At 39.7% G+C, this 20,456-nt stretch overlaps 1 protein-coding gene and 1 long non-coding RNA gene across 4 annotated transcripts in view; one reads left to right on the top strand and one right to left on the bottom strand.

Moving 5' to 3' along the window:
- Nf1 (neurofibromin 1) overlaps window positions 1–20,456 on the top strand; it is a 239,489-nt gene that overhangs the window by 134,221 nt on the left and 84,812 nt on the right. The window lies entirely within an intron of this gene.
- On the bottom strand, window positions 4,348–6,276 carry LOC143442737 (uncharacterized). Its single transcript, XR_013111169.1, has 2 exons — window positions 6,057–6,276; window positions 4,348–4,965 (listed from the first exon to the last, which is right to left on the bottom strand). It is a non-coding gene; the product is annotated as an uncharacterized LOC143442737 (long non-coding RNA).

The raw sequence follows: 20,456 nt of genomic DNA, 5'->3' as shown, positions 1-20,456 counted from the left end.
GTATCTGTGCATCCTGCTGCCTTCAGAGGCTTCCCTGCAGCTGGAGTTACAGGCAGTTATGAGCTACCATGTGGGTGTTTGGAATTTAACCTGAATCCTTTGGACACAAAGCTAGTTCTCTTAACTGCAGAGCCATCTCTCCAGCTCCTGAGTGCTGGCCTTAAAGCCATGTGTCACCATGCCTGGTGCCTTTCATTCCTGAGAGCTAATAGAGCTCCTGGCCCTCACTTTCACTGGGTCTGATGCTTAGAGAGGCTCTGTTTCTCACTGTGACAATAAGTAAAAAGGCCTTCTGTGACAAGTGGCTCTGGAATCTGGCTTCTTTGCTGTCTACAGACATTTAAATGTCTTATTGGCCTCATCTTCACACCATATATTCTTTTCCTGTCAGAAGTATCTCTCTTTCTTTCCTACTCTTCTCTTTGGGAGTCACCTGTGAGATCTGATGGATCAACTGAGGTACTGTAGTGTAAGCTTTGGTTATTACCAAGTCTCTTATTTTATCAAGAAAGTGGGCCTAAAAAAAAGCATGAGTCCAGAGCCATACCAGGAGGAAACAGAGCTAAACCACAGTTGCTGCTCTGTTTCTTGGCTTTGTGTTCAACTCCAGTACATGGGTTTCTGATTTCTGTGTGATTTCAGCTTTAGCTCAGCCAGTGACCACTTCATTACCTCAATATTGCATACCTGAAGTTCTTGATATGTGATTTAGCTGAAAAGTACCTTTGTTAGGAAGACTTTCTGTGCTAGATAATGACCAGCCAATAAATACAAGGCTATTCTAAGCCACATGCATTTACCAGGCCCAACAGCCATGACTTCACAATGTAACTATTCAGTGTTCATCAGTGACTGTCCTTACATACAGGTTTTAATTACTTTAAGTTGGATCTTCATGATCTAGTATTACCATCTGTTACTTTTGAAATATCTTTTTATTATTTTATTTTTTTTTATGTATATGTGTGAGTGCACACACATATGCATATATATGGACCTCTCTGTCTCTATCTTTCTCTCTTTCCCTCCCCCCCCCTCAATCTCCTTGTGTATGCCTTATGACCCCTAAAGGACAGAAAGGGCTATAGCTGCTAGTGGTTTGTAGTCTTCTAGCCTAAGAAGCCCTTGTCACCCACTTCAACAGCAGCACTGGCTTTCCTGGCTTGTCTGGAGTTACTTGTCAGTTTCTTAGACTGTCACTTCAGCAAGGAACATAGATTGTTTGGTTCTTCAGGCCTGGGTCATGAGCTTAAAGCTCAGCAGTAAAGCCGGGTGTGCATGGATGGCAATAGTATATTTCTGTCATTTGCCGTGTGTGTGTGTGTGTGTGTGTGTGTGTGTGTGTGTGTGTAAAATTAAAAATTTAAAGCCTAAGCATTTCAGTTGAGAGTTTCCTCTTTGGGATACTGTGGTTATTCACAGCTGTTTGGGGGAGGGCATTAATACAGATTATAACTCATATTTACTTAATACTATCTCCACATCAGACAAACTACATATTTTATATTATATAATTTTTTATTTCATCCTCATAATAACCTTCTGAGGTATTATTAGCAATCTTTGACATATTGATAGAAACTCAATCCTGGTTATCAGAAAAATCTAAATAACAGCATTTCCTAAGCCCCTGAGCTTCCTCATCAGAATCTAGGGACAAGGCTTTTTTTTTTTTTTTTTTTCTCTTCAATTATTTATCTATTTATTCACTTTACATCCCGAACATAGCTTCCCTCTTTCCTCTCCTCCCAGTCCCACCCTCCCTCACAAATCCATCCCCCTATTATCCCATTTCTTCTTTGGGGAGAAGGGGATTCCTCCTCACCCTCCCACATCCCCCAGTACTACCCCATCCTGGGACATCAAGTGGCAGCAGGACTAAGATCATCCGCTCCCACTGAGGCCTAACCAGGCAGTCCAGTGATCCAGTGGCAGGCAACAAAATCAGGTATAGCCCATGCTCTAATTGTTAGGGGGCCCACGTGCAGACCAGGTTGCACATCTAATACAAATGTGAAGGAGCCTAGGTCCTGCTTCTGCATGCTCTTTGGTTGGTGGTTCAGCCTCCTATTGGCCCAAGTTGACTCTGTATGTCTTCTTGGGGTATCTTTGACCCCTCTGGGTCGCTCAATCCTCTCCCCCACTCTTCCACAAGACTCCCCCAACTCCTCCTGTTTGGCTGTGGTGGGTCTCTTTCTCTGCTTCCATCTGCTACTTGATGAAGCCTCTCAGGAGACAGTTATGCATACATACTGTCTACAAGCATAGCAGAGTATCATTAATAGTGTCAAGGGTTGGCTCTCTCCCATGGGATGAATCTCAAATTTGGCCAAGTCATTGGTTGGCTGTTCCCTCAATCTCTGCTTTATTTTTGTCCCTTTGCATCTTATAAGTAGGACAGATTTTGAGTGGAAGGTTTTGTGGGTGGGTTGATGTCTCCCTCCATTAGAAGTCCCACTGTGTGGGTGCCTCAGTCATACTTAGAAGGAGTAACAAAATACTCAAGGGAGCAAATATGGAGACAAAGTGCTGGACAGAAATTGAAGGAGGGGCTCTCTGGAGACCATTCCACCTGGGTATCCATCCCATGTACAGTCACCAAAGGTAGACGCTGATGTGGATGTCAGGAAGTACATGCTAACAAGAGCCTGATGTAGCTGTCTCCTTAGAGGTCTGCCAGAGCCTGACATATTCAGAGGCGGATGCTCACAGCTAACCATTGAACTGATCAAGGGGTTCCCAATGGAGGAATTAGAGTGAAGACTGAAGGAGCTGAAATGATTTGTGGCCCCATGAGGAGAGCAACAATACCAACCAACCAGAACTCCCAGGGTCTAAACCACCAGCCTGAGAGCACATAAGGAGGGACCCATGACTCCAGCTGTATATGTAGGGGAGGATGGCCTTGTCAGGCATAGGTGGGAGAGGAGACCCTTGGTCCCATGAAGGCTGGACACAGACTGGGGGGAATTTGAGGGTGGGGAGGTGGGAGTGGGGGGGGTAGGTGTGGGCACATCCTTATAGAAGGAGGGGGGTGGGATAGGGGGTTTCTGGGTGGGAGGAATGGGGTAAGGGGATAAAATCTGAAATGTAAATATAATATCTAATAAAAGAAAGAAAGAAAGAAAGAAAGAAAGAAAGAAAGAAAGAAGAAAAAAGAAAAAAAAAAAAAGTCCCAGTGGCTACAGGTGGTGGCCACTTCAGTTTCCATATCCCCAACAGCTAGGAGTCTCAGCTAGGGTTGCCTGTGTAGATTTTGGGAGCCTCCCTCATCCCAGGTCTCTGGCTAGTCCCAGAAATGCCCCCCCACACACACACACACTGATTTCTGTCCTCTCTCCCAAACCTCTCCTGCCCCTCCCCCAGTTGATCCCATCCCTAGTCCCCCGCTTTACTCCCCTTTACTCCCTCAGCCACCTCCAATGTCTGTTTCATTTCCCCTTTTGAGTGAGAGTCATGCAGTCTTAGGGACAAGGCTTAGTTTGTATATTTAGACTGGCACTCCCAAATGACCCATCTGTAGTCAATTCGTTTGAGTTCTGCTGTGTCATTTTACTCTTGATAGCTCAGCTAGTTAGAATCATCTCTGAGTTCCAAACTAACCTTAAATCCTAACTCACTGTGTCAATAACCTCAGGAATCATTACAGTTACCATACAGAGTTTGTTGAATAAACCCCATCCTTGTATATAAACATAAAAATCCAGTCAGGGTTTCTTAATCTGAGTACTCAGTCCAAGTTAGAAGCAGGTAAGTCTCTGTGAGTTTGAGGCCAGCCTGGTCTACATAGTGAGTTTCAGGATACTCAGGGCTACACACAGAGACTCTGACTACGAGAAGGAGAGAAGGAGGTGGGAAATGGTCAGAAGGAAAAGGATGGAAGAAGAAAGTGGGTAGAAGGAGAAAAGGGGAGGAAAAAAGTTCAGCTCACAGTCAAGAAACATTTTCCTAGATAAAATGAGTTCTTAGTTTTAAGCATCTGGTTTACAAACAGTCTTTTGAAACCCACATCAATATTTACTCAAAATATGTTCCTATCATTGGATCAACAGTAGTCTGCTTTTAAAATGTCCTGGGATGATCCACTGCTATCACAGTTTCATGAAAATGGTGTCCCACAAATGGGTGTGTTTATAAAAGACTGTTGTTTATGCCCTGTTAGTGCTATTTAGTCTATTTAATTTAAAATAATAAAATACAAAACAGCTTCTCCCATAGCCCTCTTTTTTATCTTCCAGCTTCTCCTGCTCCCTTGCTTAAATGCCTCCTCCATAATTTCTTCTCTTATCTTTAATACGGACATTTGAGTCTGATTCTGTTTTGCAAGCATTTAAAACACAGATGTGATATTTTGCTTATTTTGGCATTTAATGGGGCACTGCACATTTAAAGGAAGGAAACGATTATATTAGTGTAACATTTAAATTATACAATTAAAACTTGTCAAAACTCAAATCATACTAGAATAATGGTAATTTCTTCCACAGTAAATTAAAATAAATTTTATTTTCTTAGTGTCATTTACTAAATAATTTGAGGGCTGAAATAAGCAGACATTCTGGCTCATTTCTGCCTGAGTATATACAAAAGAGTAAAAATACTGCACAGAAAAAGAGAGTGAGTGTTGAAGATTGGTCTAAGTGATACGCTGCCGCCTGCCGCAGTCTCTGCAGTCACGTTTATGCAGGGACTTGAGGACAAGTTTCCTTGCCAGGTGTTCTTGGAGATTAGCTCCGAAGGCTTTGTCCCAGGATTGAGGCTGCTTCCAAGCTGTGCTGATCTCTGTGTGGTTTGTGGGCTCATGGTGGAAGATGAGAGCATCCTAGAATTTGAGGTGGTAGCTGCTGTTGGTGGTGGTGGTGGTGTTGCTTCTGTTGTTGCTGTTGTTGAAATTGTTCCCATAATATGAGCACACATGAGAAGCAGGCTGATGGTGAAGGAATGCTTGATCATCATTTTCGTTTGCTTTAATATGATCATAAAATGTAATACTCAGTTCATAAACACATAAACAATCACATATCTTTAGTTGTGTTTAATTAGTATATTCACATAATATAAATGGACTTTTAATCATTCATTAATGAACAGACAACAAGCTTCCTTTCTCTACATCTCCTGATAGAAGGCCTGTTTTCTATCTAGGTCACTAACTTCAGGAATAAGCATTCTGAATACTAGAATGAGCTGGATTTTGTTTTCCTGTTTTGCAAGTGAGTTAAGCATGAGGCATTTAAACCAGTAAGAATGGGGTGTGAGGATCAGGGTAGCAGGTGCAACTGGGAGGGAGGGCGGGCGGGAGAGGATAGTAGCAGCAGGAGGAGAATGGCAGGCAGTAAAGCATGCTCTTGGCATGTCTGTGGCTTCTCGCTTAAAAGTTTTAGGATTAGCCCTACAAATCAGAATACTACTTTTAAATCTTCACAACAAAAATAGAAGAAGAAGAAGAACAAGAAGAAGAGGAGGAGGAGGAGGAAGAAGAGGAGGAGGAAGAAGAAGAGGAGGAGGAAGAAGAGGATGAACAGGAAGAAAAGGAGGAGGAAGAGGAAGAGGAGGAGGAGGAAAATCAACCATAAGTCAAATAATTTCCCCAATGTTAAGATTTCCTTCATTTTAACTTTCTTTGGGGGTAGGAGAGAACAAACAGCTCACTGTTCGAGTATTTCATAGCTTTTTAAAAAGGAAATCTATAATTGATTAAAAATGAGTCTGCCATTTTACAACTGAGTCTACACAAGGGGTACAGCATGTCTAGAGATACCTATCTTAAAGTGAGCAGACCCAGACCCAGAGCCCGAGTCTGAATCTTAGTCCCGGTTCTTTAGCCGGTAGGGATGGTAACACAGAACAGGCTCCTATACCAAAGGGTTAGCACTAACTCTAGGATTAGGCTACTTTATCTTGTATTCAAATCTAATAGCTTCTACATCTGTGATAAGCAGACCCCTGTTTACCATGATTCAATATTTTTTATTCAAATCTTAAATTTCAGGAATATATATAAGAACTTCAATTTTACTTTAATATATAGTTAAACATTTTCAAACTACTATTACCTTTTGATTTGGTGAACTGCTTTTGAAGATTATGAATTCAGCCTTTGTCTGGTGTTCTGGAGAATGACCTTGAAAGGAAGTCTCTTCTCACTGAGCTCTAAATAATATAGCTAGAAGTCAGTCACGTGCTTGGAGCCTCGCCTCATTGGAAGTATCTAAATGAGTGTTTCCAAACATCTAATATAAACAGGCCGACTTTGACAGAGATTAAGGAATTCAAATAAAGTCTTTGTAAAGTCTGTTTGCTTATTTAAAGGATCCAGTGAATACCTCACTACATTTAATCTTTCTGTATGCATCCGAATGGATTGCTACAGTGAATTGAGTCTAACTAGATGAATATACAATTTTGCTTTGTAATTGTCATGATTTCAAACCAAGTAAGAACATTAATAACGATTTTAAAATAATTTAGGAATTTTACATCTTAATTAAATGTTGGTAAATAAAAGGTTAAAAGTAGCCTCTCAGACAAGAAGTTAAACTGTATTCACATGGAATTTTAAAGAAAGAATTAGACAGGGAAATGATAGTGTGAGACTGAATTACAGAAGTTTGCTTTAAAAAAAAAAACTGTCCTAAACCACCTCTGTGACGAGATGAAGTCAGTTCTTTACAGGGAAATAAGGCTGTGTTGTATTAACAGCTTCCTTTTCCTGGCAAGCACTGTGGGTATAGCAGGGATGGACAGTGGTATTGATAACACAAGGAAGTCACTGCATGAGTGGCAGAGGAACAAGCCAGTACATGTCCCTTTCTTACTCTGTTGTGATTTTTTTTTTTCTCCTTTTAAATGAATAGGCAAATGCTTGCTGAATCTCTAGCCTCACCTCATGGAAGGTAGTTGTGATCATACTTAGGAAATAAACACAAGAAGTCTCTTGGCAACCAGAGAAACACTATAAATCAATGACTAAGATAGTGCCTGGTACCATGCCTTGCCTAACTGCTTGCTTATTCTGAGGACTTACTCTGGGGCATATAATTGAAATGGTTATAGTGATGTTTTCTCCTTGAGCTAGCTAACTGTGGCCCAGTAATTGATTATGTTTTTCTAACCCTGACCTTTTGAATTTAATCTTTTATTTTTTTTCCTTTGAAACAGAATCTCCCGAGTGTCTGGCCTTGAATTCACCATCCTCTTCTCTCACTTCTGAGTGCTGAGATTACAGTGTGGCCATCATGCCTGGCTATACAGTTTATAGTTAAACTTCTAACAACTCAATCTCACCTTATTTAATTCAGTATTTTCTCCTCATTTTTTTCATAGTCTCTTTGTTTTGTGAGATAGGGTCTCATGTAACCCTGGCTCTTCTCATAATTTATTAATTTAATTTATCATTTAGCCAAATGACTAGCTCTTGAACCTTGGGTTTCTCATTATCTTTTTTCTGCTGTCAGTACCCTTTTTCTATGTATTAACCTTCCCTAATTCTATAGTGAAGAATTAGTCATTTTAGGAAATAACAGCTATCAGAGTCTGGGTTTTTTTTTTTTTCTTCCCCTGCCAGGTCAGGCACACCTCTTATTCTGTGTATTTTCTCTGCCTTCTAGCAGAGTAGTTATTAAGAATAGGAGACAATAAGAATTAGGATTTATTGAAAACCTGTCAGTTTCTTTCTGTCTCTCCAATGATACTAGCAATGTCTGAAGTAGCAACTATTAGTCATTTGACTTTTTTCTGCTGTGTTATAAACATTCACAAGTCATATAGGCCTAAATTTAAGAGCCCATTTCTACTTTCTGGCTCCTGTTTAGTAGGTCACATGTACATTCATCTCTGACAACTTAAAGTTGAGTCAATAGAAGTTTGACACTCAAATTATTTGGAACACCTGGGTTGGTATGAGACTTGGACTTGCTTCTTGTCTTCTTTTACCATATCTCCATACCAATCCTGTCAGCCTTGTGGCTAACTACCTGCAAATGTACCTGAGTGCTGGTGACATGAGTTGTGTGACTGGTCCTGCGTAGCCTATTTCTATTCACTCTAGACAAAGAGGGACATGACAGACCGAAGGAGCTGTTCATCCAACTTGTGCTAATACTGTAATATATTACAGGCGCATCAGTGACTCAGTGTGCAGCATCACCAAAACCACCCTCCATCATCAGTGATGAATCTCAGAGTTGCATGCCTGTAGTCTTCTCCCTCCAGCAACTACTTACCCTACAGTATACCCTCGGGGACAGGGAGCATGGCTCCTGAGTGTTCCCTCTGTCCACATGAGAATGTTAATAGATCCATTTTCATGATGGTTATCACAGCTGCTCTGATCAAGTTGACAGTAATCACATCCAACCCAGAGAAAAACAGTATGTACATCACTTTCTGGCCTGGTGTTTGGCTTTGAAACAGTTCTCCAAAGTTTGGTGGAGGGCTTCTTCAAAACCCTAAAAGATAGTAGAACTAGATGATTCAGTAGAGGTGAGAAATAAACTTGTTGTCATAGCTGGGAATATTTGGGGGCTATTTATAATAGAAACGCATCTGTGCTGTTTGCCAAATCCCATGTTACTCTGCTTTTCATCTGCTTCTATCTGAGATGGTGATCTGGATACAGAATCTTATTGAACTTTTCTCATCTCTGAATTCCTTTTGACCAATAGGGAATACAAAGAGACTGAAGAAAGAAAGAGTAGGTGGGAATGCATTCTCTTGGTCACCATGGCTGGCTGCATCCTTCCATGAGATGATGGTTTTGTTAGATAGTTCCCTCACTGTATTTTCTTCCTGGTATCTGCTCCAATTCAACTATTTCTAACCTTTTTTGTAATTGTCTTAAGCCCTGCCTTACTCTTTTTATGGAATCTCTTGGGTCCCAGAGTTTTCCACCAACTAGAATTTTATTTCTACAGATTATATACTATATCTTCTTCTACACTCAACTATTTTGAATTCATAAATTTATCTTGCTCCAAGGATTTCAAAACAGGGTTATAGATCTATATTAAATTTGAAGATTTTATTGTATCAATTGCAAGATTTCTGTGTACCTTATTAGAATGCCCAACATATGGCAAGTAGAGGCACCATTCATTTAAGAGTATGTTAAATCCTTGGGTGTGATGATGCATGCCTTTAATCCTAGCTTTTGGGAGGCACTGGGAGGTGGACATTCTGAATTTGAGGCCAGACTGATCTACTTAGTAAGTTCCAGTCCAATCTAGCCTACGTACTGAATTCCTGTCTCAAAAAAAACTGAACAGACAAGAAACATAGCTCAACAGTTAACACTTGCTACTCTTGCAGAGGATCTCCTTTGGTTCCCAACACCTACATGATATCTCATAATCACCTGTAACTCCAGTTCCAAGGGATCTGGCCTTTACAGACTGCCAAATGCACATGATTATATATATATATATATATATATATATATATATATATATATATATATATATATATTCACCAAGCAAGCACACATAACATAAATATAAATAATAAATAAGCATTTAAAATTTTTGAAAAAAATCTGGTAAGTTCTATGTAGAGATGCGTCTGTGTGAGAGAGAGACAGAGACAGAGACAGAGAGAGAGAGAGAGAGAGAACACGAACGAACACATGTGGGTGAGACAGAGAGAGAGAGAGAGAGAGAGAGAGAGAGAGAGAGAGAACACGAACGAACACATGTGGGTATGTACACATGAGTGCAGGTACCCTCAGAGGTCAAAGGCATCCCTGGAGCTGGAGTTATGAGCTACCTGACTTGGGTGCTGAGAACCAAACTTGGGTCCTCTGGAATGGTAGCATGCTAGCCACTGAACCATCTCTCCAACTCCCTGTATTAAAAGTTATGTCATGCTGCCAAGTGTGTAGTTGTTTGGTTTGGGTTTTATTATTACTTTATTGACTTATTTTGAGACAAGATATTATTCCTGCCCAGGCCAGCCTGGAATTCTCTATGTAGGCATTATTGGCTTTGAACTTATGGGAGCCCTCTAGCCTCTGCCTCTCAAATGTTGAGATTATAAACATATACCGCCAACTTATAAATGGATTTTTACTTATATTTAAAAGTTGAACATTTAAAGCATGTTGATAATATATAGCACAGAAAAAAATGGCTTTTGGTGTTTCCTTTTTTTAAAGATTTTTTTTTTGTTGTTGTTTTTAATTGTATGTAGGTACATGTGTCTATGTGTGGGTATGTGCATGTGGGTGCTCGTGCTCAAGGAGACTAGAGAAGTTAGATCTGGAGCCTGAGTTATAGACAGTTGTGAACTGCCTGATTAGAGTACTGGAGACTCTTCTACAAGAGTAGCATGAAATCATTACTACTGGGCCATCTCTTGAGAACAGTATTACTTTTAAACAAATGATTTGAAAACTTCCCAAGACAGTAGATATTCAACTATCCAAAAAGGCAGGCTACTGTTAGATTTAATCCTGAGTAACATTTTCAATTGCACATAAATCATCATTTTCTTCTACAGTAAAATAGCATCTTGGTTTAGAAAAATAATACAGGAAAAAGACATACTTCCCCTAGTTTAGATAGATCTATCTTGGGGCCAGGGGTATATCAGTCAGTAAATAGCTTCCTTAGCATGCATAAAGTGAGCTTGAGACCAGTATGGGATATGTAAGTCCCTGTCTGAAAAACAAAACAAACAAGCAAGTAAACACAGACCACACATTCTAGAGCAAGTAGCGACTTCTAAGCAAAGTTAATTTTTGCCCATGTAAAGCTGTAAGTTTGTTTTCTTAATTTTGGCTTGTTGTGACTTGTTTTTCATAACCAATGTAAATTAACTCAGTATTTTGTTAATATCATGCTAAAAGACTTTCAAGAAATCATGTAAGCCAGGGATAATAGGTACATAACTCATGTTCAGAATTAAAATTTATTGGAATCATGAACATAGAAACAAATGGCTGAGTAGACCTAGGTTAGAGTGAAGTCCTTCCCTCCCATTGTACCCTAGAAAATCATAAAGGACTCTGCTTGCCAGGGCCACATTAGCTGAAATCTCCTGGTCCACACCCAGAGCTGCCTAGAGTAGCTAGGCTAGACTAGAGACTTGGAGTCAGAATTCAGCCTGACTTGACTTTGAAAAAATTGTCTCCTCTTTTCCATTCCCTTGTAGATGACAATATTTCCATCTCTTGAGTTTTAAATAAAGATGTTTACATCATCTTACTACAACTAAGTCTTGTTGATTCTGCTTCAGAAAATGCTGCACCCTCTATATTATACATTCACTCCGCAGCCCCATCCATTTTCATATCTGCAATTGACAAGCTTTTGTTTTTTCCAAGTAAAAGACCAGGTAGTGAATGTAAGAACCTTTGTAGCTTACTAGTATTGTGCAGCAGCTGTGTTGTGCTGACCTCTAGTCTGGGCTGTTGCTTTTGTCTCTGCAGCCTTGCACATTTCTTTCAGAATGACCTATTTGTTTATGGCCATGGCTATGTATTTCCAGGTAGAACATTTTATTTTATGTACTCCTATTAACCAAGATTTTATACATAAGGCATTCGTTTTCCAATTCTGAGGTTTTTGCCATGTCTTCATAACTATTGATACTATTATTTTCTCAAAACTTTTATTGACTTTTTTTTTTTTAGGAAAATGTATGTTATACATGAAAACCCAGGAAACAAATGGCTGGGAGTACTAGTACACACATTTAATCTCATAACTCTAGAGGCAAAGGCAGGGCAAATAGATTTCTGTGAGTTCAAGTCCATCCTGGTCTGCATAGTAAAGCTCCAGGCCAGCCCAGGGCTACATAAGTGAGATCTGTCTTTAAAAAAATACAGTGCAGAACTATTATGTACCTAGTTGTTATACCATCCAGCGTGTATGTACCACTCTTGTAAACCCTTCATCCTTAGCATCTCATACACATCCTTACGTAGCTGGGTAGCTCATCCTGCCCGTGATCCTGCTTAGCCAACGCAGTGTCAAAAGGTGTTTTGGTAAGAGGCTGCATGCTAGCTTTTCTTTCTAGAATTCTGGCTCCTGGTAAGTGTATGTGAACTTTGACAAGCTATAGAAGGTACCATCAGGCCAGTTGTCAGGAAGACTCTAGAGCAGGTATTCTCAACCTATGGGTCACGACTCTCTGGGGGTGGGGGAAGGTGCCTATCAGATATCTTGTGTGTGCGTGCGTGTATGAAGTAGCAATGATGAAATAAGTTTATGGTTGGGGTCACCCCAACATGAGGAACTGTATTAAAGGATCACAACATTAGGAAGGTTGAGAGCCATTGCTCTAGAGACTAGGTAAACAGCAGAGACTGCCCATAGACTTAGAATGTCCAGCACACATCCTGTATATCACCTTCGCTGAAGTGGTAATAAAGTAGTGTTAAAACTTTTCTATTTGGTGTTCATGGCATGCTAGAAGACTTGTTAGTCACCATGGTGAGTAGGGACATCTGTAAACAATTATTCCATACTTGATACTCTCTGCCTCACCTTTTGCTCTACTTCCACAAACCACCTTACCAGTGTCCTTTGCCTGCCCTGGCAACCTTCCGTGTCTACCTTTAGTAATGGCAAACTTAGACTTTCACTTTCGAGTCCTCTAAGCAAGGTTGCTTCCTCCCCAAATAAGGTTGTATGTATGTGTTACAAATCATAAAATTCAGCCTTTTAAAGTCCACAGCTTCATGGATTGTAGCACATTCCTAGTTGTGCTTTCATCACTGCTAGTCTTTTTTTTTTTTTTTAAAGTATACAATAGAGTTTATTCAGGGCATGGGGAGAGGAGTTAAGAAGGAAGTAGAGACAGAAAGGCAGAGAGAGAGAGGGAGGGAGGGAGGGAGGGAGGGAGAGAGAGAGAGAGAGAGAGAGAGAAAGTAGAGAAGTAGAGGCTGGCCATGAGCATGAGAGAGAGAGAGAGAGAGAGAGAGAGAGAGAGAGAGAGAGAGAGAGAGAGAGAGAAAGTAGAGAAGTAGAGGCTGGCCATGAGCATGTGGGGAGAGAGGGAGGAGGGAAATGGAGGGAGAGGGGGAGTGGGCGGAGAGGACAGAGGGAAAGCAAGAAGGCAGGAGAGCAAGAGCACTGCTAGTCAGTTTTAAAGAGTTTGTTTGCCCCTAAATAAGCCTTAAAGCCATTAGCAAGCACTCCCTTTCCCTGTACCTGACAGCTACTGATCTTCTTATGTCTCTGTGGGTTGCATATTATAGATATCATATAAAGGAATCTTACAGTATATGTTACTTTGTGACCACACATTTTAAAGGTTCCTCTGTGTTGTCATATATATATATATATATATATATATATATATATATATATATATATATTGCATTTCATGTTATATCTGACTAATACTCCATTGTGTTACTATATCACACAGTTTAACTTTCTGTTATCTGGTAATGAATTTTTCTCCACTTTTTGGTCACTATGCATAGTGCTGCTATAAACACTTATATGTGTTTTTGTAGAGTCTTTGTTTTCAGGTTTTGAGATACGTATGTAGAAGTAGAGTTGTTAAAACATGGTAATCAAATGTTAACCTCTAAGGACTGACTAACTTTTCCAAAGTATATATGCCATTGTACTGTCCTGTTTAGTGCATGAGTGTTCTAGATTCTCTGCATCTGACCAAATGCTTGCTGTTACCTATTCATCTAGGGAAATTTTGAGAAATGCTTCCTCTAAACCACAATGGTTCTGTTATTATTTTACAGTGACCATGACAGAAATATTATGTTTCTATGTTGGACATTTAGTTTTTAGGTTTTACATATCATTATATACCCAGAAAATCTAGTTTAGAGATGGGATTTTATAGAGCACTTAAATAGGCCTAGATTTTGTTTGTTGTATTTTGTTTTTGAGGTGGGGACTTGCTTTATAACTCAGACTGACCTTGAACTCAGGATCATACCATTGTCTCTCAAGTGTTAGAATTACACACTAAGCCTAATCTAACTTTTTGTTGTTGTTGAGTTTTTTTGTTTGTTTTGGTTTGGTTTTTGTTTGTTTGTTTGTTTGTTTGTTTGGGCTGTTCTGAAACTCACTCTGTAGTCCATGCTGGCCTTGAACTCAGAGATCTGCCTGTCTTTGCCTCCAGAGTCCTGGACTGAAGGCATGTACCACCACTGCCTGGCTGGAGATCTGGAGATCTATTTTTAATCTCTCTCTCTCTCTCTCTCTCTCTCTCTCTCTCTCTCTCTCTCTCTCTCTTTCATTGATCGTATTGAAACTTGTCTAAATATTTAAGAAAAGAAGGGGATGGAATTGAAGTTCTAAAGTGATTCAGAAGAGTTCTTAAGTGGTTTTCTTTTCCGTGATACTTGGTTTGTAGAAACAGTAGCCATGGTGTTCAGTTGCATTACTTTACAGAGATGCGTTAGTGATGAATACATACAGACTGACCTGGCAGTTCTAGCTTAAGGTATGTTTTAAGAACATTAGTGTTTATAATCCAGCCACTGCTCTATAGAAATAGGTAGTTGAATCTACTTTCTAATGCTTCTAGTCCTTGAAAGTAAATAATCCTGAGAATATTTACAAGATCTATTTAAAAATATAGAGCAAGTACGTGAGAATAAACATACCTGGATAAAAAAAGAGTCTCTACAAAGGAGTCACATAGAGACAATGTACTTCACACTCTGTCACCTTTAAACACAGCATTTTAGGAAAGGAGGAGGAGTGTTCTTAAAGTTTAAACACATTCTTTCAGAATATGATAGAAAAACATGACTTTTTTGGTTTAAGATGACAAAATACCAAGTTTAATACAGTTTTATTTATAGTGAGGTTTGTTCTTCTTCGTTTTAATTTAAAAACTGCCTCTTTCAGGCAGTGGTGGCGCACGCCTTTAATCCAAGAACTCAGGAGGCAGAGGCAGGTGGATTCCTGAGTGTGAAGCCAGCCTGGCCTATAGAGTTAGTTCTAGGACAACCAGCCCTGGCTACATAGAGAAACCCTGTCTCAAAAAAACAAAAACAAAGAATCAAAAACTACCTCTTACATTGTTTTATGAATCCAATTATGGATTTATTGGACTAAGTAAAATCATTTATCATGATTGCTTTAATGAACTATACTAAAAACTTAAGAGTATCACATGATATTTATACTTAAAATCCGTTATGGGTCGTTTTATGATTTATATGTGAAACTACTCTTCCTAGTTTCAAGTAACTTCTTAATTCTCCAATTAATTTGTTTAAAAAAATCCTTTGGCTTTCACAGTGTGTCTATAAGTTCATACTTAACGACATATAACTTTCTGGTACAATTTAAAGTCAGGACGAAGACTTAGACCCTTTTTTGAAAGCAAGAGGGTTGGGTATGGTGGCAGAAACCTGTAATCCCAACATTGGGGAGGCCGAGGCAGAGTGAGAATGAACTCAAAGCCAACATGTGTTATATAGGAGAACCTCTTCCAAAACAACATAAAACAAGAAAAGACTTGATATTGTCTTATAGAAAAGCTATACCATGAGGAAATATTAGTCCCTACAGTTAGATGAAATTATTTTTAAGCAATGACTTTACTTAATCGCCATTGGTATGAGGAAGTACACCTGAGTATTGAGTGTCTACACAATAGAGCTGGTAAATGGTGGTGGCCATGTGCCAGATAGTCTTACGCTATACAATGGCTCAGATGTGTTAGTGGTCTTTGAGGCTTTTGTTGGCAAATAATAGCTTTCCCAGTGGTTATTGTGGTATATGGCATCTTTGTTTTCCCTTACTGGTGGTTTGGTGTCTCCTCCTTCTCTCTACTTGATGAAAAGCCATTAAATCTGAGCTTATATTCTGTTCAGGCAAATATTTGAAAGTCATTCAAACTCTGTCAGCTTTTGAAGTGTTCATTTTGTTGAAACTGTGACTATGGGCAACAAATAATTCAAAATTAAGATTTGTATTTCCTGGTGTGGTTATTCTGATGACCTGAGTTTAGATCCTCAGTGCAAGGAGTGGTAGCATTGGAGTGCATCTGTAATACTCACACTCCTGTGAAAGGGTAGAAACAAGGAGAATCTCCTGGAAGGTTATAGGCCAGTTAGGCTAGCATATACAACAGACAACAAGTGATACTCTGCCTCAAACAATGTAGAAGTTGAGGACCAACACGTGAGGTTACTTGATCTCTGATTTCTATACAGATGTACAGATGTACCCACATGTACACATTGTGCTTTCAGTTAAGTCATATTGTTTTTGAGATAAACAATAAGTCAGCTCTTTGAAGTATAACTGTGAATGGGAAACTATATGTCTCTATGAGTTCAATCATATCTCTTTCTGAGCTCATTAGTGATCCAAGATTTCTTTTTTATTTATTTTTATTGGATATTTTATTTATATTTCAGATGCCATCCCCTTTCCTCATTTCCCCTCCCTAGAAAACCCCTATCCCATCCCCCCTTCTCCTTTTTGCTTTTATACAATTTTTAAAATGTTAATCAAAGGCTTTATAAGTTTGGTAATGCTCAATAACAAGATGCCCATACAATCAGAAGTGTAACCCAATACCCAACCTATATATCAACTATATATCAACTATCTTTGACTGGTGGAGACACGCGAACATCCACCTCCATGTTCTCCCTTCCCTCTCCTCCCTCTCCCTCTCCCTCCCCCCCTCTCTTTTTCTCTTTCTCATCACCTAGCTCCTCCTCTCCTTCTCCTCCTCTCCCTCTCCTTACTCCTTCTACCTTAGCTCCTCCTACATATCACCCTTCCTGTTAAAATAAAACTTTTCTCTCAAAATACAATTAGAGCATAACTATACCAATATGTATAAGATACATATTGTATCTTATATTGTAAGGAACAAGATAGACCTAATACCCAGTCCATCATTTTGTTGACTGACCAGAACCTCTGTCATCTCTCCTAACTAAAAGACTTAGTTCTGAACCTGGCTTTTTTTCCTTGGCTTTAGAATGAATGTCAGCTGAAAACCATCCTCTCAAATCTTTTCTCTCAAAGTAAATAGCTGGGATTGGCGATGAGACTATAAGTCTTCAACCCCGTCAGAAATCTAGAATGACTGAGTTAACTGAAATTATGGGAAGCACAAAGCATATCTTCTAAAACTTAGCCAATTTATAGAGACCACTGAACATCTGGACAGTCCCTATACTACAAAACATTGGAGCATTTGATCTTCAGCCTTCTGGCCCAGGATCATCTGACAGACTGAGTGATGCAGAATTATTAAGGGCTGATTACTCTGTCTTGGCAGATATAATCAAGTCTACTATTCCGCAAGCGTGTCCTTTTCTGGACAGTAATTTATCTATAGATGAAAAGAGGCAATTCTTGCCTAGTGGCTGTCTCACCACAACTGGAATAACTCCAAAGCTGCTCAATTTCTTCTTAGAATCCAAGACAGGAAGCTGTCAGGAGCAGACAGGTCTCTAATCAAAATGAACATCAATACAGAAATGTTTGTAATGTCAATTCTGTGGACTTCTGACATTTTGAAAACCAACTACCCATGTAAGGCAATCTGGACTGTTGTCTGTTAACTCCTCTCAGCTATTTCTAAATAAAATATAGAAAACACCCTAACAATAATCTCAGAGCCATGAATTTGCTATAGGCCCTTAACTCACAGGCTAACCATCTCAAATCAGTTAGGAAAGTTAAAAAAGGACTGGGTCTAAGCCTTGTATTTCTAAATGTGTTATAAAGGCACAATGCCTATGATAGTAACAATATTAATCTCACTTTTATATCAATAAGAAGCTCATACCAATGAAAGCCTTAAATTTTAAATCAAAGCAAATTTTGTACCATTTAAGAAATTATAACTTCATCTTAATAACAATTGTACATATTTCTACCAATAGGTTATGGCTATGCAATAAATTCTAGCTAATCCTCCCTGTTCCAACAAAACCACTACTTTTCCCCAGTAGGACAGCCCAATATTAACCACCTCAGTCCCCAAGCCCAGGGAATTGGGGTGCTGACTCTTCATTAACTTCTTCAAGCTGATTATGGGTGTTGAGATATTAGAAGAGGGGCAGGGGGAAGAGTAAACTGAGAAGCCTCTGGCGCTGTGTCTTCACTGCATTCAGCTGGAATTCCAGGACATCAGAGGTTCGAGCAGGTCTGCTCAGCTTGCTTGACAAGTAGATACACCAAGGCTGTGTATTCTGCAATATATAATTCTCAAAACAAATTTTAGTATCAAGAAAATTTTTTGTTTGAATTCTGGAATCTAGTCTTCTGGCGGCCTACCTCTGTCATGTCTAATCCAGATAATTCTGGGAGTTTCTATGAGGGTGTGCTCCCACCATCCTCCCATTCCTGCCTCCCTGCTCTTGAATTCCCCAACACTAGAGAATCCAAACTTTCAGGCACCAAGGCCCTCCACTTCTACTAATACCTAACCCTTTACCCCATTCCCCCTCCTCCAATTACTATGAGCGTGTGCTCCCACCGTCCTCCCATTCCTGCCTCCATGCTCTCGAAATTCCCCAACACTAGGGAATACAAACTTCAGGCACCAAGGCTGTCCACTTCCACTGATGCCTGGCAAGGCCACCCTCGACTACTATACAGGTGGAGCCATGAGTCCCTCCCTTTGTGTTCTCTGATTGGAGATTTTAGAATGGTTACTCCAGCTTGTTTCTTAGGACCATTTGCTTGAAAAATTGTTTTCCAACCTTTTACTGTAAGGTAGAGTCTGTCTTTGTCACTGAGGTGGGTTTCTTTTGTGCAGTAAAATGCTGGGTCCTGTTTACGTATCTAGTCAATTAGCCTGTGTCTTTTAATTGGGAAATTGAGTCCATTGATTTTAAGAGATATTAAGGAACAGTGATTGTTGTTTCCTGTTATTTTTGTTATTAGAGGTGGAATTATCTTGTGTGGCTATCTTGTTTTGGATTTGTTGGAAGAGGATTACTTTCTTGCTCTTTCTCGGTTACAAGCTCCTTGTGTTGGAGCTTCCCTGCTATTGTCCTGTGTAATGCTGGGTTTGTGGAAAGATATTGTGTAAATTTGGTTTTGTCGTGGAATATCTTGGTTTCTCCATCTATGATAATTGAGAGTTTTGCTGGGTATAGTAGCCTGGGCTGGCATTTGTGTTCTCTTAGGGTCTATATGACATCTGTCCAGCATCTTCTCACTTTTATAGTCTCTGGTGAGAAGTCTGGTGTAATTCTGATAGGTCTGCCTTTATGTTACTTGGCCTTTTTCTCTTACTGCATTTAATATTCTTTCTTTGTTTTGTGCACTTGGTGTTTTGATTATTATGTGACTGGAGGTATTTCTTTTCTGGTCTAGTCTATTTGGCGTTCTATAGGCTTCTTGTATGTTTATGGGCATCTCGTTCTTTAGATTAGGGAAGTTTTCTTCTATAATTTTGTTGAAGATATTTATTTGCCCTTTAAGTTGGGAATCTTCACTCTTATCTATACCTATTATCCTTAGGTTTGGTCTTCTCATTGTGTCCTGGATTTCCTGGATGTTTTGTGTTAAGAACTTTTTGCATTTTGCGTTTTCTTTGACAGTTGTGTCAATATTTTCTATGGTATCTTCTGCACCTGAGATTCTCTCTTCTATCTCTTGTATTTTGTTGGTGATGCTTGCGTCTGTTGGTGATGCTTGCATCCATGATTCCTGATCTCTTTCCTAGGTTTTCTATCTCCAGGGTAGTCTTCCTTTGTGATTTCTTGATTGTTTCTACTTCCATTTTTATGTCCTGGATGGTTTTGTTCAATTCCTTCACCTGTTTGGTTGTGTTCTCTTGTAATTCTTTAAGGGATTTTTGTGTTTCCTCTTTAAAGGCTTCTACCTGTTTACCTGTGTTCTCCTCAGATTCTTTGAGAGTGTTATTTATGTCCTTCTTAAAGTCCTCTGTCGTCATCATTAGAAGTGATTTTAAATCTGAATCTTGCTTTCCTAGTGATATGGGGAATTCAGGACTTTCTTGTGTGAGAGAACTAGGTTCTAATGATGCCAAGTACCCTGGGTTGCTGATGCTTATGTTCTTGTGCTTGCCTTTTGCCATCTGGATTTCTTTAGTGCTACCTGCCCTGTCTCTGACTGGAGCCTGTCTTTCCTATTATCTTGATTGTTTCAGAATTGTGGGGGGGTGGGTGTTACTATTGGAGTTACAGCTGGGGCCCAAGATCTCCTCAGTGCTCAGACACAGACAGGAAGGAACCAGTGCTCCAAGCCAGGAGTGATTTCCTGGGTCCTAGTGGGTTCCAGTTACTCCCTGTTTGGGGCAGGTGTTGCTGTTTCCTTACCTAAGATACTGCCCAGGTTAGACCTCCTGGGAGGCCTTTTTCGTCTGTGTTCTGTGAGATTGGGGGCAGAGCTGCCACCTGGGATCTGCTCAGTGCTCTGGCCCAGACCGGAAGGAACCAGTGCTCCGGGCCAGGAGTGACTTCAATCCAAGATTTTTTACCCATTAAAAGGTACATGTGTAGACAGATGGCTCAGCAGTTACCAATA

The sequence above is a fragment of the Arvicanthis niloticus genome, chromosome 6 (genome assembly GCF_011762505.2).
Source record: "Arvicanthis niloticus isolate mArvNil1 chromosome 6, mArvNil1.pat.X, whole genome shotgun sequence".
In the NCBI taxonomy this organism is placed as follows: Eukaryota; Metazoa; Chordata; class Mammalia; order Rodentia; family Muridae; genus Arvicanthis; species Arvicanthis niloticus.
This window is presented reverse-complemented; position numbering and strand designations above follow the sequence as displayed.